Source organism: Pantherophis guttatus, chromosome 2, assembly GCF_059756535.1.
Source record: "Pantherophis guttatus breed Tessera chromosome 2, ASM5975653v1, whole genome shotgun sequence".
Taxonomy (NCBI): Eukaryota; Metazoa; Chordata; class Lepidosauria; order Squamata; family Colubridae; genus Pantherophis; species Pantherophis guttatus.
In genome coordinates this window covers 132,327,841-132,353,799 of record NC_142064.1, presented here as the reverse complement: position 1 = coordinate 132,353,799, position 25,959 = coordinate 132,327,841, and the positions used below count along the sequence as shown (strand labels likewise).

At 38.7% G+C, this 25,959-nt stretch overlaps 1 long non-coding RNA gene across 1 annotated transcript; it reads right to left on the bottom strand.

Annotated features, from left to right (window-relative positions):
- Positions 1 to 25,275, bottom strand: LOC148115332 (uncharacterized). Its single transcript, XR_015732418.1, has 3 exons — positions 24,651 to 25,275; positions 16,044 to 16,189; positions 1 to 3,764 (listed from the first exon to the last, which is right to left on the bottom strand). It is a non-coding gene; the product is annotated as an uncharacterized LOC148115332 (long non-coding RNA).
- Positions 25,276 to 25,959: the final 684 nt, after the last annotated feature.

Here is a 25,959-nt window from a genome sequence, read left to right as displayed (position 1 = left end):
ATGATTATTGGTAGAGATGATGAGATGTGTAGCATAAAATACTTGATCCTAGGGTCCTAGGGTAACCTATGCCTTCTCTAATAGATGCCATTAAAGTCATCAACTTAATAGCATGTACTTTGGCTAATTTCTTTATTGATTATGTGTTATCAGGTCAGTGTCAGCAGCTCTTAGTAACCATATAGATAAACCTTCTCTGGGTATTCTGTTTCCAAACTGCTACTTCAAGTCTTCCCAATGGTGCAGTGATCACTGCTGGAACTGGGTCTATCCACTCTACTTTTAGTTGTCTTCTTTTCTTTTCTTTTCTTTTTTTTTTTTTTTTTTTTTGATAAAAAATTTATTTTTAAACAAATATATAAAAAGCAAATAAAAAAACATCTTCAATGTAAATACAAACAGTGTGTCGGTTGGTTACAAGTCTTTTCTGCATCTTCACTCTATTCATATATATCCCTGTATTTTTATCCTCATTAATCATATGTTTAACTATGGCTGTTTCTTCCCTCATTTCATACAAAATAATCTAAGATTTAAGTTAATTTGTATTATGCCCTTCATTCTCCTAAATCATTCCAATAACAGTACATCTTTATATTGTATTTTATATCATTCTACATTTCTTACATTGGAAAAATCTCTACCATATTTCATGTCTTTTGTTCTAACCATTGGTAAAATAGATCCCATATCTTATAATATTGTTTATCTTCTTGTTCTCTAATTTCAAATGTCAATTTACTCATTTCTGCACATTCCATTATTTTCTTAATAACTTCGTCTTGTGTTGGCATTTTCTCATTTTTCCAATTTTTAGCAAAAACAATTCTAGCCGCTGTTAATACATTCACAATCAAATATCTCACTTCTCTATTGTATATTTCAGGTACAAAAATCTCTGGTTTAAAGTCTGTGTGTTTTTGTGTCATTTTTTCCATCCATGTGTGGATTTACTTTTAGTTGTCTTCTTGTTCTCTTTCTTTGCACTTTCCCCAGACTTCTCAAAAAGAGCCAGGTCTTCACATGATGAATGACAATTCTGCACTGAATTGTTCTGTGGTTCATTCTTGGTTATCCTTTTATTCTCAGATATCTTCCCCAAAATCAAAGTTCAAAAGCAATATTTTTTTTTATCCTGCTTTTTTTTAAAAAAATAGTAATTTTATTAAAAATTACAATTGCCAAAAAAAGCCCCGATGAAACAAAAATATAACAAAGAAAAAAATATGAATTCAGAAAAGCTAAACAATAAGAATATAACAAAGAAAAACAAAAGGAAATATTTTTAAAATTACTTCCCCCTTCATCACAAATATAAGCAATTTTAGCAATTTATCACTTTTCTTAAAATGTAACAAGTGATCTTTTCTTGCTATATCGCATCCTGACCTATAAACAAACCCTTAAAACCTCATCTTCATTAGCAAAAGACCATCAGAGATAACAATATAAACTTGATTTTAACCTTGATCAAATAAATCTTTTCTTTGATAGTCTTTTCTTTTGTTTTGCAACAAATTTGAACATTAGTTCTTTCAAATACCATGTTAGAATGTATTTTTTTTTAATCCCTTCTGACAAACTTCTTCAAAGCTTTAATAAACATTTTTGGAAATCCAATATAGGAAAATTATGCAGCTCAGTCTCTTAGTTTGCTATTTGTATCTTCCTTTTAATTATTAAGACATCAGCTAGTTTCTTTTGCATGTCCAGTCTAGTACCTCTCCCATATAATTTTTGTGGCCTGTCATTTTTAAATACACTTTTAGATTAGACACCTTCTTGACCATCAAAACTTTTTCCTTTTCCATAATATATTTTAAACATAGTCTATAGGGGCAGACTCTTTAACTTCTGGATCCATTGTATAAAAACATCCTTCAATATGTCCAGTGTTAAAATATTTTGCTCCATTCTGTACCATGAAATCAAACTTTAGTGTTCTCCTTTAATTGTAACCTTTAGTTCCTTCTAGTTCCCTCTAGTGTCCAACCTTCAAAGTGCCATCCTATTGTGTATGTGTTTTTAAAGAATTCAAAACAAAAGCATTTTCCCATGGGAAGGATTCTAATAATTAATTACAAAATCTTATTTCAGACCCATCTAGACATTTAATGTGTTTCTAACTTTCCAAAATCAAAGTCCTAATCATCCTCAAGGTTTTTTAAAACATTGTCTTTCTTTTTAAAAAACGCAAAATTATACAACTGCATGAAGTGTCTCTTGATAGACAAGAAAGGCCATGCAATTAACTCTGCATCGTTTATCTCACTGCATTAATCCACACAAAATTCTATTGTAATTGGTCGGCACTTGCTAGCTAATTCAGAAAGAGCGTGGAGCATATGTGAGTGTGAAGAAATGTGTGTGTGTACACATAATATATTTCCCTTGACAGTTTGGGCAAATAGTTAAGACACTATATAATTATTATCATAGGCAAGAGATGATGTATTTCTGACAGGTATCACCTTTTCAAAACAACAGCATTGACATTTACATGGCTTGGGAAGCAGTTTTAATACTGAGAAAGATGGGCAGAGAGGGCTGCCTTAAGGCCTCCTCTCTGATTTATCCCCAAGCATGTTTGTTGGGGGGGAAATGGAAATTTTATCCATTTGTGGAAGGACCAAAAGTCTCCACTTCATAGTCTGATAACAAGATGTGTACACCAGGGGTGGGTTCTACTTACCTTTACTACCAGTTTGCAATGGGACCACGTGTGCAGAAACTTCCTAATGACGTCTGGGTCATGGGTGGAGTCTCCTGCCGGTTTTACTACCAGTTCTTGCGAACCGGTCTGAACCGGGGGCAACCCACACTGGTGTACACTTTCCAAACCCAAAATCTGATTTCTAATAAGTCTTTGTTATCTTCTGTAGGGAAAACAAGGTGCAGGTTTAATTTCGCCATCTACTCTGTGCCCAAGTTACACACTTTTCTTGAAATGTCTGATTATGACTGATAGAGCCAAAGTGGATCTCAAGTAACCAGGTGCGCTAGACAGACTTGTGGGGGAGAAAAGGAGAAAGCAGAACTTTTTTTGCAACAGAATTGAGCTAAGCTGTTTGTTGTGGTATTGTTTCCCTCCTTCCCTTCTCATTTTAATCATTGTTTTGACATGGTTTCTAGGGATGCAGGGGACTGCCCTGAGACAATCAACATTCAAACTATTGGCCAGCATTTTCCCTCTTCCAGAAATGGGCCCCTCCAGGTCAGGGGTCAGCAACCTGCAGTTCTGGAGCCGCATGTAGCTCTTTCATCCCTCTGCTGCAGTTCCCTGTTGCTGGTCAGCTCCACAATTGATAGGGCTTTCGGTTACGACAGGTAGAGGAAAAAGGACGCCATGCTAGGAGGAGACTATGATGGGGGAACCAGACTTCCGGTTGGCTCCAGAATTGAACGGGGGCTTCCGGTTAGGACCTTTGTGGCTCTTTTAATTTGATTTATTTTAATTTGATTTATATGCTGCCCTTCTCCGGAGACTCAGGGAGGCTTACAATGCGTTAAGCAATAGCCTTCATACTTTGAGTGTTTAATGTTGCCGACCCCTGCTCCAGGTTAACAAACACATTGTTGTTCTGAGTAGTATTGTCTCTATGGCTGAACAATTTTAAAAAATCAAAACAAAACAAAACAAAGCCTTGCCAATCTTCTAAATTCCTAAATTAAGTTCAACAACATACCATCTTTCCAGCTTCTCCAGATTTGCAAGGTCTTTCCTTCAGTTTCTGTTTCTGTCTCCTTGTTTTTAATTCCTCCATCTGTAAACAGAAGTAATAAATAAACAATATTTATCCCATAAGTCAATACAAAGATACATTGAATTAAAATTGCCTTTTTAAAAAATATTTCATGGATTTCCTGGGGAAAAAAGGCACAGGTAGTCTTGTTGAGTAACTACAATTGGGACTCGCAACTTTGTGGTTATGTGAAATGGTTGCTAAGTGAAATCATAGCTGTGCTTCTGAACTTACTTCAGCTTTCCTTTGACCTGCAAGGATTGATCATAAAATTACTTTTTCATCACTGTTATAACTGTGAATGATCGCTAAACAAGACCATTGCTAAACAAGCACTATGTCAGGCCTGGAATCCATCTTTTTCATTGGGCCTTCAGGCTTGCCACATTTACTACTGTGGGAAACAGGGAGGGGGGGATTGTACGGAGCCAAGGTGATATATAGTCATAATAACATTCCTTTCTGAGAAAGTCAAGGTCAGCTTGCCCTGCATCTAGACGGCTGGAACTGGGAGGCATCTCCAGTTGGGATGGTGTTTGGATTGGACCATGTGATGGACATGTGGGTGTTGGGTAGGGACTTGGACTTTCTTTCGGGTGGGGAAAACATGGAAGCTTTCAGATTCGGATTTTCCCAGATGTGCCAATATGACATCTCTAATAAAATGGAACTTCGAGGAAACTCAAGCCTGGAGTTTTCTTTCATTGGGGGTGTTACTTGGAACCCTGTCACACTATCTATATTGTAAACATTCTCCAGAAACAGGTCAAAGCCAGATTATAGGTTACATCTGAAATCTAATAGAATGAGGGTGAAAGTTTGTTATCTGAGCTTGCGGGTTGGTTTCTGAACGTTTTGTTACCAGGCTAGGTAACATCTTCAGTGGAATCCAGGGGATCCTAAACTCCGATGAAGATGTTACCTAGCCTGGTAACAAAATGTTCGGAAACCAACCCACAAACTCAGAGAATGAACTTTCACCCTCATCCTACACCTGAGCTACAGATACTCATTACTGTTGCAAATCTAATAGAATCTTTGGAGCTTCAGGCTCCAAACCAAGATGGCATCAGGTAACCTAATATTCCTCCAGCATTTCATGGAACTTAATTTCATCATCTGGTAATAAATAGAAAATTGGACACTAGACAATCCACCCAGATTCCTAATATTACATGCTGGTACTCTCTTCTCAAGGCATTTGTTGGTTACAGGTCAAAGATATCTTTGACACATAAATTGATTTACTTGCCTATTTACAATTTGCACTATATTTGCTTTTTCTTTAGAATAAAAAAATTGAGCTCTCCCTTTGTAGGACTGTCCCACTCCCACTCCCTTCGCAGAAAAGCCCAGCTTTCATTAGAGAACACAGTCAAGCAGAACTATTTTGCATCAGAAAGAATGAAATGTCCACTACACTATGAAGTCTTTACTGAACAACTATAAAAATCCCAGGGATCCAAGCAAAAGCAGATAACCTCAGTGGAGACTGACATTGAGGAACCATCACTGTTATAATCAGAAATGCAAAGATTCCAAGGAATCCTCCTGAGAATTCAATGGATCTCAAGCGGGGTGAAATCCACTTACCTTCCATACCGGTTTGCAAATGTTTGTGCATTGCGCGCGCCCTTGCTTCACTCACATGTGCCATCATCTGCACATGTACAGAGGCTTAAAATGTCGCAAAAAAGCAACATCATGATGTCCGCATGGATGGGCGCAGCCTCCCACAGCCGCCGCTACCAGTTCACCCAAGCTGGATAGAACCGGCTGAATTTCACCCCTGATCTCAAGATATGCACTGGAGGTCACCTCCAGTTTGTATAGACAAGACTTTCCAAATTTGGGCCAAATTTTAAAATTTGATTCTCCGTTTAGATGTTTCCATTTATAATTCATCCAACATATTCCAGATTTGTTAACACTAATATGAAGTCAGCAGCAAATAAAAGAAAACAATAAAAGCAACTGCAGAAAAAAAACAAACCGTAGAAGCATCTCATAGAAAGTGGGAAACAGCAAATTTCTCACATATTTGTTGCAGGACTCCTAGCTATTCATAACATTTGAATAGAACAGTGAAAAGACCATTGGTCAGGTACTTAAATATCAATAGAACTGGTGCTTAATGGACTTCTTGGGGAGGGCAAACCACCAAAAAGGCTCTTCCTTTGCTGTGCACGCCTCTCCCTCCGACGCTGCCTGGGATCAATCCAAGATTGATTTTCATCACTCCCTATTAGTGGGTGCTTCGACATGCCTTCCTCCTGGCCTTCAGCTGGAACTTGAGGCATTGCCAGAAAGGAGGGTCCTGGAGAGGGAGGCCTTGTCAGTTCCTCCCCATCACTTTCAGAGTCATCTTCCTCTGTGAGGACAGGCTCGGGAGCCAGAGTTACAACAGGAAATAAATATTTCTCATTTTCTCACAGCTGTCTGTATTTCATTTTTATTTATTCTTCTGCAACCCCGGCTCGAGTTTGAATCCCAAATTATTTTTCTGACAGTCTGTCTCTCTGAGTAGCTCTTTGAGTTGCTTATTATTTCATTTACTGCCTTTAGAATCATCTGTTCCTGGAAGAGTTTTGCATATGGTTGATGTTCTTGACCAGGGGTGTCAAACTCAAGGCCCACAGGCTGGATCCGGCCCATGGGATGCTTAAATAGCAAAGGATCGGCCTGCGGTGCCTCTGGCAGCCAAATCAGGGCACAGGGGGACACTTTCATTTTCAGCCTGGACGGCCTCCTGTGCCCCGTTTTCAGCCTGGACAGCCTCCTGCAGCATCCTGTTGGCCAAAACGGGGGGCGCCCCCCCCCCCAGCTGGCCCAGGGAGGAGAACTACAGTGCTGATCTGGCCCTCAAAGAAATCCAGTTTGACACCCCTGTCCTTGACTATCCAGTTCATGGATAATGAGAGTTTATGGATAATGAGAGGCAATAGTTTGCCAGGACTAAACTTTGCAAAATATTGCTGTTCCTGCTATTCAGGACTGAATTAAAGTCTTTCTACGATTATAATCTTTATGAGAGTATAATCTCATAATCATAGGGCATCAAAATACATCTATAATAGATTATATAGCAGGTTATATAGTTTCACCATAGATCTATACTCAGGTCACCTTAAAGGAAGATAGGCAGCAAACTAGTCTAATCAACAAATACTATATATGTCTCACTTTTTAAAAATGTAAAACAATAGCAAAGAGTTTAACGAGGTTTTGACTACGAAAGTTATACATGGATATATATTTTGGCAAAAATGCTGTTGGTGCTATTTGGAATTAGTTAAATAACAATGGAGTCCTTAGTGCTTGGTTGTTTTCTTGCACTGATGGTGATAGCTAGTTGGGTAATGAAACTTCTGCAAGGAAACAACCAAGCTCGGAGAGCACCAAGGACCTCACAGTTCAACCCTGAGTTACAAATATTCTCTTCTATCAGTTAGTTAAATAAATAGGCATACTTTTGTGGGAATGTTGATTGTTTGACAACAAAGGGAAAACACAATTGTGCAAAACTATTATATGCACAAAAATGAAAAGACTCCAGTGTACAATAGAATGTTAGAAGAATGGTTGGTGAAGATGATGGAACTAGCAGAAATAGCAAAATTAACTTGATGGCTTCGAGAAAAATCAAGTATTACATTTATAGTGACTGGAAACCCCTTATGGACTTATTGCTGCAGAAAGGAAAAAAATGGATTTGTGATTTATGGGTTTTATGATTAGAAAGGATACCTTATGGAAGAAGGAAATTATGATATGACTTCAGAGAGAGCAGGTAAAATATAAATGCTTGAACAGGGAGTACCGCATTGGAGGTGGCTGCTAGATTGATAGCAAACCCCACCTTTCCCCTTACTCCCTGCTTCCTCACCCACTCATCTTTTATTCTCATATTGCTGTAGTCTCATTGTTTTCTTTTTTTATTGTTTATTCTATTGTTCCATTACTTTGCCACTGTTATGTTTACACTTCTTTTCATTTCTCTGTTGTAAGCCACCTAGAGTAGCCCTACAGCAAGATAGGCAGCAAATAAATTTAACAAACAAACAAATAAAATTGTCAAAAACAATGACAATCATAAAACTTCTTTATAATCTTTTTTCTTTTTTTTTCTATATCTATTTAATCTCTTATGCATTCACTATTTTTCTTTACTTTCTGAGTTTTTTTTCTCTAATATTTGTATTGTTTTCATCTTGCTCGCTAACAAGTAAATGATACAGGTAGTTCTCAACTTACAATCACAATTGGAACCAGAAATTTCATTGTTAAGCCATGCAATTATTAAATGAGGCAACATGAGCTAGCCACAATGAGTCGACCATGGCGAGTTGGCAGTGATGAGTTGGCCGTGGCAAATTGTCCCATTCCACCTTGCTGGCTTCGCCATTGACTTTGCTTGTTGGAAACCAACTGGGAGGGTTTCAAATAGTCATCACATGACCATGGGAAGCTGCAAATGAGCATAAGTACAAGCCAATTGCCAGGCACCTGGATCATAATCACATGACTGCAGGAATGCTGTGATGATCATAAATGCGAGGAGTGGTTCTAAGTCATTTTTTCATTGTCATTTAACTTTGTCAGTAAATGAATGGTTATAAGTCGAAATCCATATGTACAGGGAAGGTCATTTGCATTTTCCATATCATTCACATGAGATGGTTATTAGAACTTAGTGTGGATGGATACTCATAGATATACTTTGTAGGTGTCCCTGCAAATGAAGAAGGAATTATATAATCATGGATTAATGGACTGTTGCTTCTGAGATCTGAGGTCTTCTCTAAGGACTCTTAAGCATCTCTGGCTTTCAGTAATTATAACAATAGCACTTAGACTTACATACTGCTTCACAGGGCTTTACAACCCTCTCTAAGCTGTTTAGAGTCAGCATATTGCCCCCAATAATCTGGGTCCTCATTTTACTCACCTCGGGAGGATGGAAGGCTGAGTCAGCCTTGAGCCTGGTGAGATTCGAACTGCCAAATTGCAGTCATCCGGCAGTCAGTAGAAGTAGCCTGCAATACTGCATTCTAAACACTGCGCCACCATATAGGCATGATTTCCGCTGGATACATCCCCATGTCTTTGGTTTTGAATTTCTCAATGAACTCCAATTTGGAGTTTTCAAATTTATTAGTCTTCTCAGACTTGTTTTCTGGTTTTTGCATGGACCCTAATGAGTTCTGGCTTCAAAGAAGCCATTTTTGGTTTCTCAAAGTTTGGCCATTATAGGGAAAGGAGCAGGAGTGAAATCTAAAAAAATTCCCTATCGGTTCTGTGGGCGTGGCTTAATTGGTGGGCGTGGCTTGGTGGTCAGGTGACCGGGTGGGCATGGCCAATAATAATAAATAATAAAAATAATAAACAAACTACACAAAACAATTAAGAGGTACCAAAAACCAACTTTCACACTTTTTCCACACAAAATATCACATACAGCTTTCTGAGATTTTGTGTGTTTGTGTAGTTAAGAGTGAAACACACCAAATCTCAGAAAGCTGCACAAATATTTTACTTTATTATTTTATTTAATTTATATTTTTAGATAAAAGCAGCTAAATTTAAAACTTCCTTAACTTTAAATTGCTATGCCTAAAAAAAAAAAAAAAAACTCCTAAAAAAAACCCCAATTAACTATTTTTTTAAAGCTCCCCCCCCAAAAAAAAGCCGAGTTACTTACACAATTGAAGGCCCAAGGCAAGCAGATTCAGTTGCTCACCGATGAGATTGATTGCAAGCAGGCAGATTCAGTTGCTAGCTGATGCAATTGATTGCAGGGATTGCAGCAGGCGAACCAAGGCCGGAAAAGCGAGCAAGCCGGAAAGAAGCAGCAAGCAGGCAAGTGGGCGACCGGGCGATTGGGTGGGCATGGGCGGGGGAGCCAGGGATTTTTGCTACTGGTTCTCCGAACCACCCGCCGCCATTGCTACCAGATCGGTTGATCTGGTCCAAATCGGGAGCATTTCACCCCTGGAAAGGAATACCTTCATCACTACACCATTCATAACTTACAAAACTTGTCATGGGTGTGCATGAAATCATATTCTAAAAGTGCATAAATTGATGCAACTAACGTCTTACCTACTAGACACAAACCTGGGTAAGCTTTTTATGTCAAACTATGCATCTAGTCCAGCTAAATTATATGGAACAACTCTCAGTCTCAATATCTCAACTGAATTTTCCATCTGGCTGATGAAAGAACAAACTTAAAAGAAGAATAATTGCTACTTAGTGTATCTTTTATTCATACAGTTGATGCCAAAAATGTTAGTTAAAAGGAGCCTTTTGATTTTGCAACACTAAATGAATTGAAAGCTACCACTATTGTCAATGCAAATATTGATGAATGCGTATAATTTGGTTTACGTCTACAAAAAACACATGCCTCAAGGTAAGATGACAAGAACTAAAAGTGATGTAGAAGGTAAAATAGAGTTGCTATGTCATCACTGCTTTTGTTCATTATACAGCACATCAAGTCAGTCTGGTTATGAATGAAATCTATAGCCAGGATAAGGAATTCAAGTGCTACAAAACCACAGATCCTCCTCGATTTACGACCACAATTGAGCCCAAGATATCTGTTGCTAAGTGACACATTAATTGAGTTTTGTCCCAGTTTACAACCTTTCTTGCCAAAGTTGTTAAGGGAATCACTGCAGTTGTTAAATTAGTAACATGGTTGTTAAGTGAATCTGGCTTCCCCATTGACTTTTCTTGCCAGAAGGTCGCAAAAGGTGATCACATGACCCCGGGACACTGCAATCGTCATAAATATGAGTCAGTTGCCAAAGATCTGGATTTTGATCACACGACCATGGTGAGGTTGCAATGGTTGTCAGTTGAAAAATGGTCATAAGTCACTTTTTTCAGTGCCGTTGTAATTTCAAATGGTCACCAAACAAATGGTTGTAAGTCAAGGACTACCTGTATCATCAGATTTTTTTTTCCATGGGAGTACAAAAAATAAGACACCTCGTTCCAACTGTTGGCATTACTTTGTGAATCCCATGAGGCTGCTAGGTATAAAAGTACCAGATTTTTTTTCCAGCAATTTTTAAAAGATTTCTGGTCAATTAAGCAGCTTCAGGTGAAACATGCTGAGATACACATCAGTTACGGAGCTGTTTAAAGCATACCATCTCTTCTCTTCTGATTCATTATAATTTCAGCCTAGATAATGCAAATGACAAGCTGTTTAACTTGTTGTAAAGAAAATGCATGATCACATTCCAGAACTCCTGCTGTGGAATGCAATCTGGATTCCCAAGAAAGAAAGAGTTCCTTCCAGAGGAACAACAGATAGTTGCTGTGAGAGAAAGAGGGTGAAGATGGCTCCTCCTTAATAATTCCCAGAGCTATAATTTTTATTTTTTAAGAATGCTTTCAGGATTCATGCAGGACCCAGAAAAGTAAAAGTCCTAAAAGTAAAGTTGTTGCTTCAATCCAGGCTTCTGTTTACTTTTCCACCTCTTTTTTAATTAAAGTATTTTAAATAAAATAACAAAGAATCAACTAGGTTGTTGGGGCCTGGAGCTTGTGAATATATTGGTGCTCACAAGCACTGTGTTAGGCATCAGGGCCTATCTCAGTTATGGCTAAACTTTTCCAGACCAAGTGCCCAAAGTGTGCAAGTGAATGCATGTGCGGCCCTGTGCATTCGCCCCGGCCCCTCACATGTGTGCGCGGGCCCACCATGGGGGACTGATCCCCCACATATGCGCGGCAGAGACCCAACGACCAGCTGGCTGGCAGGAGGCACATGCGCATGTGCGGCAAAGCTGAACTGGGGTGCCCACAGAGAGGGCGCTGCATGCCATAGGTTCGTCATCACAGGCCTATCTGGTGCAGATTTCTGTTTACACTATAGATGGCATTCAGAAATCCATAAACAGAATACAAAAATAATAAGTTGCTCACATTCTTGTTCATAATGAGAGGCATTACTTTCACTATATTAGTAGATACTGCTAGTCTTCTCCATAAACTTATTAACTGCCTTTTATAATAGCTTAGGTTATTGTCCATCACTACATCTTAGCAATGAATTTATAACACTTGGTACAATTGTCCTGATACATGGACGTAAGAATGCAGGTGTACATATGTATCTAAATATATATCTGCATCTGCATAGATATAGGTACCAACTTTGATCCAAGTGTTGGTCATTGTGGTAAATATGCAGAAATGCAATTTTTGTCCAGTGGCTGGTTTCTTTCTTCAATATTTATACTATCTCAACCTCATTTGGGAGTAAATTTGATTGAAGGGAGTTCAGTATGCACTGGAAAATATTGTAGGTTTTGCTAAGGTTGACACAAGTACAAAAGATTTACTAAAGAATATTATTTAACTTATGTAATGGAAAATATTGCACATATATGAGTGACATTAATTAAAAACAATGTACAATATTAATTTCCAAATGGGAATCTTGGCTTCAGTCCTGATTCCTCTGAAATCAATAGTCAAAAGGACATGAATTTATTGGACTTGGATTTAATAATTTAAAGTGAAACGCAAGGTATTATAACGAACTGTTTGTTTAATAGGACTATGATGGGTCCATAGTTTAGAAAAAGCTTGAAGAGTGATAACTAATTGATCGTATAAGAATATAAGATATCCTTTGGTCCAGAAGTGATTGAAAATGGCTGAAGAACTCTAGCAGTAGTATTCCAGCACATCTGTCATGAGCTTCATTCAGGAAGGCCACCCTTACCACCCAAAGCCCTACTCCACCATTGAACTGAAATACTCTCCATTCATTTTTGAATTAGCAACTTGCTGACCCCACTGTCAATCTCTGTGCTACTGTCTCTCTTCCCAATCATTGCACTTTCCCTTCAGAGAGAAAAAGCACAATAGATTTTTCTAACCCTTGAAATTGCCTTGGAGAATGTGAGACTACTGCTTTAATTACTGCTCTCTACATAGGGCTCCCCTTGAGATGCACCCGGAGGCTCCAGCTGGCGCAGAGTGCGGCCGCGCGGGTGGTTATGGGAGCGACATGGTGTTCCCATGTAACACCTCTCCTGCGTGAGCTGCACTGGCTCCTGGTGGTCTTCCGTGTGCGCTTCAAGGTCTTGGTTACCACCTTTAGAGCGCTCCATGGCTTAGGACCTGGTTACTTACGGGACTGCCTGCTGCCACCAGTAGCCTCCCACCGGCCAGTACGCTCTCATAGAGAGGGGCTCCTCCGGGTGCCGTCGGCCAAACAATGTTGACTGGTGGCCCCCAGGGGGAGAGCCTTCTCTGTGGGGGCACCTACTATCTGGAATGAGCTTCCCCAGGAGATACGGAGGATCCCAGATCTACGCACCTTCCGCCGCGCTCTCAAGACCTTTTTATTCTATCAGGCTGGCCTGGCCTAACTGTTTCCCTTTCCCCCCTTTTTAAAACGTAAATTTTAATTCATTTTTAATTTATTGGGGTGTTTTAAATCTGTCTTCGCCCAAATTGTTTAATTCAATTTTATTCAGTTTTAAATTTTGTATTTATATTTTTTATCCTGTGGCTGTTCACCGCCCTGAGTCCTTCGGGAGTAGGGCGGTATACAAATCAAATAAAACTAAACTAAACTAAAACTTTAACATTGGTCCAACTTAAGCCTGTATCAATCAATGCCGTGGGCACAGTGCAGACTCCCACATTCAGAATTTCCTGTGGTCTTGATATCCTTTATTATTATTTTCCCAATCGTGATTTGAAATTATAACTATTCCTTCATCATCTACAGTATATATACTGTATAAAAGCCAAATACCACTCACTCATCACAAAATCTCCAGAACGGTAACGCCTACAAACTTGAAATTTGGCACATATGTTCCTCTTGGCTTCTAGACGCTCGCTAAGAAAGGATTTTTTGAAATGACCATCAGATCATTATTATTTCATATAAAGTATTATATTCACATGCTCTGATGCTAAGGAGTTAGACGTTCTACTCCCCCTCCCCACCTGAAAGGAACTTTGTCCCAACTGCCGGTTGCCTTATATTAACACGCTCTGATGCTACCCTTTCGCTAAACTGGGCGTGGGCGTGGCCAGCACGTGACTCATCCGGCCTGTGGGCTGGGACATTCTACTCCCACTCCCCCTCTGTTCCAACTGCCAGTTGCGTTATATTAACATGCTCTGATGCTACGGAGTTACACGTTCTACATTAAGTTTCAGGCTTTAAGTGTCAATTTATCACGTATGATCACATAGTTTCGTAGAAAAGCACGGGTGTCCAGCTAGTATGTATATATAGCAATAGCAATAACACTTAGACTTATATACCATTTCACAGTGCTTGTCTAAGCTGTTTACAGAGTCAGCATATTGCCCCCAACAATCTGGGTCCTCATAAACTTGTACCTAACTGATGTATCTAAAACAAACAAACCTTTTTCCTGGACAAAAGGATAGAGGCTGCTCTCTTATTCTTCCTTGGGTTTCCCTAATAATAAAAACTGAACCTGTATTCAACAAAGCCTTCACTGACAATTCCAGTTTCTCCCATTGCATTTCTAAGATAGTAATTAAAAATCGAACACATTTTAACCTTGTGCCATCAGGCCAGTACAAAGATAAACCATCTTCAGGATGATACAGTATATCTCCAATGTAGGAGGCCTATGTATCAGGTCTTTCAACAGCACACCAATTGCTCCTCCCATGTGGAACATCTTGCCCCCCTCCCTGTGGTGAGATCTGCTCCCACCTTTCTGTAAGGGCCTGAAGACTTGGCTCTGCCAGTTGGCTTGGGACCAGAGGTGAGTTTCAGCAGGTTCTGACCAGTTCTGGAGAACCAGTAGTGGAAGTTTTGAGTAGTTCGGAGAACCGGTAGTAAAAATTCTGACTGGCTCCGCCCCCACTTATTCTATGCCTCCCAAGTCCCAGCTGATCGGGAAGGAATGGGGATTTTGCAGTAACCTTCCCCTGGAGTGGGGAGGGAATGGAGATTTTACAGTATCCTTCCCCTGCCATGCCCACCATGCTACGCCCACCAAGCCATGCCACGCCCACCAAGCCATACCCACAGAACTGGTAGTAAAAAATTTTGAAACCCACCACTGCTTGGGACCGCAATGGAGGTGGTTAATGGATTAAGAAAAAAATCCTCCTCCACCCTCCCCATCTTTTATTTTACTATGGTTTTATTGCTTTTAATGTTGTAAGCCACCCAGAGTCACCTTGAGGTGAGATGGGCGGCAAACAAGTCTAATAAATAAATAGATTCTGTCTCCCTTGTTTACTGGCTGTTCTCTTCTCTATCCTTTTATCTTTCCCAGGATTATAGACTTCTCAGGAGAGATAAGTCTTAGCACGGTGTATCCAAAACATGATAAATTTGAGCGTGCTGTTTTGCACTGTGCACTTCCACTTTGAATAAGAACTCTGAACTGATTTTTTTTTCTATGATCCATGTATCTATTTTAAGAAGAGACTGGATAACCATTTGTCTGAAATGGCATATACAGTCTTCTGCTTGAGCAGGATTGGACTAGAAGACCTCCAAGGCCCTTTCCAACTCTGTTATTCTGTTATTTATTTTTCGGCTTTGCAATGAACTGGAATCTCAGATGATTTGTCAAATGCAGTGAGTGCGTCTTAGTTGTCTATGCAGCCACTTACTCTTTGGGCTTCGTGTCCACCTGAATGCCAGAGTGCATTTCAAAATAGTGAAAGGTACTTCTGCCCCATTCTTTTTCTACAACTATGTGTGCGTGTGTGTGTGTGTGTGTGTGTATGGCAAATTAGGGAGATGAAATGAAGCAAACAACTGTTTTCTTTCTCTTTAACTTCAGGTGGCTTGGTTTACTGGAAGAAATTATTTTAAGCCCAGGAAGAAGCCAACTCCTGTGACCTAATTAAGTGTGTTGTGCTGAGTATGTCAATCTGACATTTCAAACTGAGTTTTGAACTCTTATTCTTATCTTGGAAATTTTATCTCCAAATTTAAAAATCCTGAATACTGACTGATGAAAAAAAAATTGAAAGGAAAACAAGAGTGCATATCCAGGGACTATAGCATTTCTCTTCCAATGTTGAATCATAAATCCATGCTCATATTAAGCATATATGTGCAATACAGCTGGGAAATTCCACATGCTTTCTGGAATAATATATAATTTCCATTGGCATGGTGGGAGATTAGATTAAAACATCTGGAGGGTAACAGTTAGCTTCCTATATCCCAAACAGTCTGGTCTGGGTTAATCATCCCTACCATAAATAGCATCATATTAGTTTCATGTTTAATGTAATAGATTTATAATACACCTGTCAGGCAAAATTCATCACATGTCACCAGAAGTCATCCTTTCAGCCTGTCCTTTTCAACCAAAGACCTGGAGGCAGCTATTTTGCTAGTTGATTCAAATCAACTAGCAATCAAATCCACAAGGTCTTCCTGGCTGACTCATCTCCTGTGAAAACAGGGCAATTCAGTCAGTCACTGTCCCATAGATATTTTGTCAGCTGTGTTGGTTCATTGTACTTGGATGTTTTTCTTACATTTGGTGGCAAATTCCCTACTCTTCAGCCAGAACCGAAGAAGCTTCTTGAATGAGAAGCAAAACATTTTCAAGGAAAATACAAACAAACAAGAAAGTCCAGTTGCCTTTTCAACAGCACCTTCGGGACAACCATGAGCTGGATGATTGAGAATCTCCATAAACATTTGGCAGCAAACAACTAAAAAGAGCATCAAATGATGAGAAATAAATCTACAGCTTTACAGTACATCCAGGCGTGTGTTGGTGTTTCCATGAATGGTTGCCTTGTCCAACAAGCAAACAAGGAGGCATAATTCGACTGAGACTCAGAGAGAGGTAGGATTGATGGAAGAAAATGTAGTGAGCATCCTTAGCATGTTAAGGGCCCATAATGTGTCTGAATAACAGCAACCACAAGAGTTTGGGGATACTCCAGAAACAATAGCAACATATGTGTTCTTCAGATCCACAGATCCGTCTCCCACAGCATGGGGCACAATGTCTTCTTCATCCGCAGTGTGGAAGTCAAAAGGGAAGCCCTTGGGTGGTAAAGTCACACATTTATAGCTTTTGGAGCTTTGCTGGAATGACAGCTGTTTCTGTGGTTTCTCTCCTGCTCCTCTGGTGCCAGTTTTGGAGAGGAGATAAATAAAAGCCCAGCAAATAACAGATATTTGGTAGAGTGTCCAATGAAGACAAGAACAACTCATTACAGAAGAGCTTGTCTGATATGGTCCACCTAGTCATTTATTAGTTTACATTTTTAATGTTGAGGAAGGGGGCTTTGCTTCATACCGATCAATGCACATTGTGCCACAAAAAACACTGCTACTTAATAGATTCATTGCCAGTGTGAAAAACTGAAGTTCTATTCCCACCCCATAATATCCCTTCTGAGCAACTATGGCATTTCTTCCAGTATTGCTGATTGCGACTGTTCTTAAAATGTTAAGGAGGATTATGGCCTGCTCAGTCCTTGGATAGGAGAATACTTAGGGCTGTAGCTATACTAACCAGTCAAGAAGATTTCCAGAAAAAAAGCTATGGCAAATTATCTTGTTGCTAAAAAACTCCATTGAGTTTTCTCCATGGAGATATGAGAAGTTGAGCTGAGCTGAAAGGAGATTTTAGTTTACTTCATGCTGAAGAAAAAAGGAATGTGGGACATTTAGTCTCCATCCATATTACACTAGTTGGCTTGACAGCCTAATCCAGTATAGGGGCTCAGACCAGGAGGGACATGAGTTTTTCCAGAGCATAAGCCCCCTTCCTCTGTTCATTCCAATACAACACACACACAGGCACACACACACACACACACACACACAATTAATGATTTGTCAGATGAGACTGCCAACACATTGAAAAAGGCATTCAAAGTCAACAGACCTGCTTTTTAAAAAAACTACAAATATTTCACAGAGCTATAGGTAGGGAAGCTGTGATGAAAGAACACAACTACATGTTCTCAAGCAAACAAGAATAGTATGAGGTTGTCTAGACGTAGATTGGTCTTCAAAGCTGGCAGTTGCTGGAAATTTTGATAGACCCAGCAGCATCTGGAAAGCCTCTATTCTAAAGGTATTTCAAACCTGTTTCTTGAATCCATGCTTTGCTACCACTACCTGAGCCCATACAAATTAACGATAAGAACGACACCTTGTAATGATCAGGTGAAATGCAGAGACTGTATTCTGTCGCTCTGCTTTCTAAGAAGTTAGTTAGGTCCCTCACATTGGAAAGATTCACTGAAACACACCATTTGTTTTACACTGATATTTACCCTGAGTTCATTTCACTAAAATATGTAGCTTCCAAACACAGCTACACAATTACTTTTTCATGTTCACACTATTCCATTTTTTCATACATCAGAGTACAATTAACAATACTCTGAGAGACCTAGAAGGCCCTTCCAGTTTTTGAAGGAATTTTAGGATGAAGGATATCTTTGATATCTTTATCCTCTCTTTCCCAGACCTAATTCTTTATCCTTTTTTTACACTTTTACAGACTCTTTCATCATCTGATTCATCAGAATCCATCAACAACTATTACCGCTAGTCACTTCTCCCAAACATTAAGACAATCCTTAAATATCTATCCAGCAGCCCAGTTAAGGTTTGCCCTAAGATGAAATGATGGCTTGGTAAAGAATCCCAGGATAATTCATCAGCTATGTATTATATCCCATCTGATATAGGAAACGACAAATCTCAAATGATAAATAAAATTGTGTCATATACTCTGGGAGATCTTTAAGATATTTTCCATCTACTCATTCAAACAAACATTCTTTCCAGTGATGTATGAAGATGCCTCACTGATCACTTTTAAAGGACCTTAGTCTCATCATCTTATTTTAGGCTACTGTTCTATATGAGTTTAGAGCTGCTCCAAAGAGAATAACACTATTCCAGAGTACTGCTATATCTGTGCCTACCCATTTTGCCCCTTTTGCAAAACATTTATGCAAAATCAATGGTAGTTTTGATACATACCTAGCAATCGAACTATCTGACAATAACTCGCTTCCTTTCAAGATCCAGTTTCTCCCCACATTGGCTGATGGTATTTGATGGGAGGATAAAGGCACCAATCACTTTCCTTAATTTGGTCTCCTTTACAATAGTAAGGACAATACCTCGGCCTTGTAGCTGAGGCAGAAGGGTGCTTAGCAATACAGTTTATGACAGCAAATTTTCTGCAATTCAAAAATGGAAGAAATAACATGTCCATGTGGCTGTCAAGAAAACCCTTTTAAAGCTTGTGTCATCCTTAAAGAGTAATGAAGAGATTGTGGGGATGAGCCTGTAGGAGCATGATCCAGCCCGAACCAGAATATCAAACATGATGTTGTAACTTCTTGACAGTAAGAATTGGTGGAATTCTTGGCCGTCATTTCATCACCACTTTCTGGGGGGAAGAGGGGGGAGCGAGAGCTATTTAATTCAATGAAGGACAGACATGCTAGTATCCTGCAGCAAAAGCAGAGTTTTGCCATATCTAAGCATTACACATTTATCATCAACAAGCTCCTATGGATCACAGACTCTTAAATCAAGTGAACTCTGTTCCTTGAAAGCTGAATGAAAATTAATGTGTCTATCTTTAAGATTCTACTTTGTCGTTTTAATTCATTCTCATTTCTTGACAGGCATATTTATTGCCCTGATAAGGAGCAAGATTTTGCTTGGAATGAGCCAACGAAGTTGAATCCTATGCAAGCTTCAGTTATGTTCAATAAATCTGCATACATAGTAGACATGCATACACAGCAGGGAGAAATGACTTTCTAGCCATAGCAGACATTTTTGAAGTATTAGGAGTATGGCCAGCCACAGAAGATCAATTACCAGAAGACAAACTCATGGTGTAGCTGCATTTTCTGCCGACCCTTCCATCAGGATGATTCTACCATGCCCACTTTGCTTCTGGCTTTTTTTTTTTCTTAGCAAGTGGGCCAACTTACAGAAAAACACGTGGCTTTGGTATTTTTGTAATCTAAGAGTAACTATGGATCCGGGGGGGAGTATGACATCAAATAAATCATGACTTCATTGTGCAAGTAAGAATCATGTGATTTGTGCAATGAAGTCACAACACTTGTGACATCATGGTTTATATTTACAATGATAATACTTTCTTGGAAAAAATGAAGAACGCATCTGAAAAAAGGGCAAATTTGAAAAAGGTTCATAAGGATTAAAACAAAGTAATTATTTATGTTTATAACTAAACATAAATTTAAGAAAAAACCAAGAAAAGCTTTACAAAAATATATATTCAAATAAAGAATATCTCAAATCAAACAGTCTACGTAAATTTGCTTTAAAAAGACAATTCAGTTTTCATATTTTTCACATGGATGTGAAAGGTTGTGCATTAAATGGTGGTACCATTTGTGTGGTAAAAGTTAAAGGGCCAAAATAAAGGGCAAGAGTGAGCTTTTGAAAAATAAATAAATCTAAAGGACAATTTTCTGAAATAAAAGGGTATCCTTTATAATAAAGGATGTATGGTCTCTATGCTTATACAAGATGGCCATATATGAAGCCTAGGTGGACCCAGAAACACTCTTGTTTTCTAAGATAACTGCATCACATTTATTTTTGTTATTTATTTTAAAAAAATAACACAAGAGGAGATCCCAGCAAACATGCTAATATCTGTGGGCCTCACAGCCAATGGCCAAATATAGCTGGATTGAGATTTTAAACTTCCAATTAAAGCCATTTAACAAGAAATCCTAAAATTTACTTCCATACAATTCAGCTATCGGCCTAGAAAGTGGACCAGCCCAACTTTCTTGTTGTTGTTTGAAATGATTTTTTTTAAAGGAAGATGCTTTAAAAAAAAAAAAAAAAAAGGAGCATTTGATGAGAGACTGAATCATAGCAGGAAAAAAAAATCACTTGACCTGACATTTGTTCACATTGATCACTATGATGCTCTCTTGGAAACAAAACAGATTATTTCCCCCTTATACCAGCTGAGGAGCAGAACAATGGTGCCATTCAAAGTGATTGGATAATCCCAGTTACCAGCAACCAGACATCAGAGGCTTTTCCCCACCATCCATACCTCCTTATGCCTCTAGTCTAGATAGACCAGGGGTCAGCAGCCCGCGGCTCTAGAGCCGCATGTGGCTCTTTCATCCCTCTGCTGCAGCTCCCTGTTGTTGGTTGCTCCACAATTGATAGGGCTTTTGGTTAGGACAGGTAGAGGAAAAAGGATGTTGCACTAGGAGGAGACTCTAGGGTGCGGGAACGGACTTCCAGTCGGCAGAGGAAAAAGGACACTGTGCTAGGAGGAGACTCTATGGTGGGGGAACCGGACTTCTGGTTGGCTCTAGAATTGAATGGGGGCTTCTGGTTAAGACCTTTGTGGCTCTTTGAGTGTTTAAGGTTGCCGATCCCTGAGATAGACCAAATTGTGCAAGTATACTATTAAGCTTGCTCTTTGATGCCTTCCCCTTTGGTACTGTTACTTTTGTCAGTGTCACCTGATGGTGGCAAACATTACTCTTGGAACTCTTCACCATTTAGAGATATTTTCTCACTACCTTTTTGGATTTCTCAAAGCTAGACCTTGCTGTTTTGTAAAAGTATTCCTTTTCTGGAGTGTCTTGCAGTGAGATTGTTGTTTATGTGGCAAGGGTGTACAAGTGAGAAAGATAATTGAAGCTGCAGGAGTTATATAAAGCTAATTTTTCTAACCAAGCGGCCAAAAGACCAGAAAATAAATGGGAATGAATGCTGGCCAGCAATTTCACATAATATGCTATGGCCAAAGAGCTAAACTATATGATGTTTTAATCTACTGGCCTAGTCTACACAACATGCTAAGATTTCCAGAACAGATGAATCACAAACTATCTAACTCCAATTTAGACTAATCCAGCATGTTGTATAACTCCAGCAATTTGCTAACTTTGCAGCTGGGTTCTGCTGTATCCTTTTCCCAACCCTTCTTCTTTCTGAATAGTTTTTTTCCCAAACTGATGTGCACCCATTACCATCACTCCCTGAATAAGTGGAAGAAAGGCTCTTTAATTTCAGTAGAATTACTTTCAAATAAACATGATTTATAGGTAGCATATCATGGAAGAATGGGGATGTCTTCTCAACTAAGTGCCCTCTCTATATTTTGGATCATAGCTTCCATAATGCCCAGCCACTGTGACTAATAGGCAACAGTGGTACTTATTTATATTCCAACATGTTTGGAAGAGAGCAGGTTTAACCCTTCAACTCCCCATCTGTGTTATGAAAAGTAATCAAGTTCTTCCATAAAAGGTTAGAGCAATTACTCTGATAATATATGTAAAGTGCTTTGAACTTTACAGTCACTATCTTGGCAATTGTCTCACTCTCAGCACTATATTGGGATGACTGTTAGAGCAAACTGTTATTGTTGTTCATAAATTATCTATTATTAATAACACCAGTCAGCTTGAATAATACAGTAATATAATTCTATGCCAAGGTTGGGCTAGAAGGAAACTGGATTCTTCTGAGAGATCCCTGGCTGACTTGCAGTAATCCAGCAAAGATTTCTAACTTTAAATTTTTTTTAAAAAAGGAACAATAACTTCAACACAAAAAAAAAAAATTGTTCTGCAGAAGTGGAGAAATTTGGGGATGAGCAGGAAAAATTTGTTTGGCTCTGGTGCTGAAAGGAAATTGACTTCAATCTTATTTATTTTTTTTGAAAAGTTTTTTTTTTATTTTTTAAAACATGAAACATAAAATTCATCTTTTTAGAGCAAGGATTTGATCCGGTATAAAGTAAATACAATTACTCACATTCCCTCAACCAATTTTGTTCCAAATTTTATCCATTTACCTCTTTGAAAAAAGAAAAAAGAAAAAGAAAAGAAAAAGAAATCTTATTCTAAACATTTAGATTTTAAACATTCTACTATGTCACCCTAAATTCTAAACAATTATTTCCAAATAGACAAAAGATTCCAAATCTTTGTCATTTTAACAATCAATATTTCATATATATTCCTCATTTCTAAGACCCATTACATCGAGTTTGTACCTCTTTTAAATGACAACTAATATCCATTAGTTATCCAAAAAATATTTTCCTCCTCTCTTAATTGTTTCTAAATCAATCAACATTTCCATCTAAAATTTGTCACTCTCCAAATACTTTATTTTAAAGTCTAATATTTAACTGATTCATGACTTCAATCTTATTGATGGTATAATAATTCCACTGGATACACTTTTGATGGGTTTTAAGAGAGAGGGAGGGAGGGAGGGAGGGAGGGAGAGAGAGAGAGAGAGAGAAATTGTGTCATATCTGAAATCTCTCCATGTGTAAAGTAAACACTGCTGAATTCAGAGGAAGCTATTTATTTATTACTGATTTACATCACTGTGTCAACGTGACCATAAGGAAGACAAGCTTTGCATTGCTAGAGGGAAGACTTGATGATGTTGCACTTCACTGGTGAGGAAATAAGTCATAGAGGAACGACGCAGAAGGATTTTCTAACAGGAAGAAACAGACTCAGAGGAAATCTTATACCATAATAAACGTAACATGCCTGAGGGCTTTGAGCTACTCTAGGAAATTGCAAAATATCCCAGAAGAAGGAAATGCAAGCCACTTCCGCTTTGCTGCCACAAACAAACAAACCTCAGATAACAGCGTGTCCATAATGTCACCCGGAGTCTAGATCTTTAAGGTTTAGAACAGTGTTTCTCAAGCTTTTTAGAGGCATGGACTTCAACTCCCAGAATTCCTCAGCCAGCATGGCACTTAAAGTAGCCAAGGTTAAGGAAGGAGGTTAACGCTGATTTAGAAAAGAAGACAATTAGAAGCCCAAGCATTCACCTAATGAACCGGCATAATTGGAGGAAAAAACATATTTGGGGTGGAAGAGAGAAACGCGGACGTGGAGACGGGGATTCACCGTTTGCGCCTTTTCCAAAGTGTCGATTCATTTTTAGGTACTCTTGTCTCGATCTTAGCCGGCGGTTTTCATTGGATAAATTTTTCAATCCATCCCCTTGTGTTTTACTCCCGGCTTACTTTCCCAAACATTGGGAAAAGGACTAGCTACTCGGGATGGTTTATAATCCGGATCGAACTGAACCTGTTTGTTCAGAAGTAAGAGACTACGTTTCAGCGGGAGTTACTTCCCAGCCTAAGGCGTTTAGACTACTCTCCTAAATATGTACCTTTTCCAGAAGAATGTCCCATTGAAACTTGTGGGGGATTGCTTCAAACGTAGAAATGGATTAGCGCTGCGGGCAGAGTTTCCATGTTTTTTCCCCCGCCTCCCGAAAAAGGTGTATTGCGGAAAGGCGGCAGATCAATTGAAAAAACGAATAGACAGAGCCAATGAAAGCTTACAAAACAGAGGGTGGAGACTACCTTTTGCTGGAAAAAGCGTATTTCATTTTTGAGCGGACTGACATTGCCCCAGAGCTAAACGTGACCTAATTTCATATAAACTCTATTAATATTAAATGAATGAGAGACAGGGACATAATTACTCTCCTTTGTTTTCCCTTCAGTCACATTGATTGATCTATTATGCCGCATCAAGCGGTTTTGGACTCCTATATAGTGCATAAATGTTTGTGTGTATGCACGCACATTCACAAATATATTGCATCTTTTGAAAGACCAGGGGCCGTACCTATGGGTGGCTTTGCTTCTGATGTAAGGGACATACCCTTTAAGCATACCCAGTGCCAAGGAAATCAGTAAGCCTGCTTTCCTAGAATGCTAGAATAGTTTCTGGTAATGATCTGTAGAGATTCTCAGTCATCCAGGTCATGGTTGTCCCAAAGGTGCTTTTTCAGGAGGCAACTGGACTTTCTTGTTTTTTCTGGTAATCGTTTTCCCGGACTTCTGTAGAACTTACTTGCTAATGTGCATTTCATACCAATTATCCCATACATGGCAATACATGAGATTTCCAATCAAGGTGTTTCATTGTTCCTTGCAATTAATCTCTGAAATAAATAAAGCAATATGGGAATAAATTCAGAAGACTATATTAAACTCTCCATTGTTTTCCTATGGAATTGGTAATACCTCTATTTAGTTATATGCATAAAAGCACAAATGGTCCTTTTACAAAAGGACAATTCTGGAGTTTTATAAATTAATTTATGATGAGGCCCTTCTTATTTTTAAAACATCCAGTAAATTAGCAATAGTACTTAGATTTATATACCGCTTTACAGTACTTTACAGCCCTCTCTAAGCGGTTTACAGAGTCAGCATATTGCCCCCAACAATTTGGCTCCTCATTTTACCTACCTCGGAAGGATGGAAGGCTGAGTCAACCTTGATTAGACTGAGTCAACCAAAATTAGACTTTTAGACGTCTTGCCCCCTTTTTCCCCTTTTTACAGGCAATCATAAAAAAGGATATCTGTAAAAATACTTATACTGATTGCACTGATTTTTAAAAGATTTTATGACTGCACTGATAATGTTGCCTATTTAGGTAACAGAAACGACTGCAAATAACCCAACTCAGAGAGCACAGTTCAACTCTGAGCTACAAATATTCTCTTCTATTGGAATCATAAGAATTATTTTCACAATGAAAAACTGAGAATGCAGTGTGGTACATAGGAACAATCTCTAGAGCACTGAATAAAACTTGCTTCTGTTGTAAAACAGTAACTGCATTACATCAAATTTTCAAGAATTCCCTTATCTGAAGATGGTAAAAATTTGAAGTAGTAAATCAAGCAAGACGGGGGGGGGGGGGGGGACCCTTGAATAAAATCATCTTATATAGAACATATATGCATTAAAGATATCTTAGAACTTCATGTTGCTGGCTATTGTTTTCCTATGATGAAATATATCCTGAATGTATTACAGTTATTATAGCTAATTATTTTAATTTGTGTTTTAATCCTCTTTGTTTCTGGTATTTATGCTGTTTTGCCTGTTTTAATTGATTTACACATCATTCAAAGCTCTGCACTAAAGCATTGCGCTATTGGCAGTCTGGAAATGCAGCTATTCACTAATCGATCTATAAGCAAATTAAATAAATGGCAGGTTGGAGAGGCAATAATATTATTTTTAGATCATCCTATAGAAGGAATATAATTGTCAAGCATTTCATTGTTGTTGCCATTCGCTGGAGGTATCCGTTTCCTAAATGTTATGGGGATTGGGGGTTATTAAGAAACTCTGGGAAACTGAAT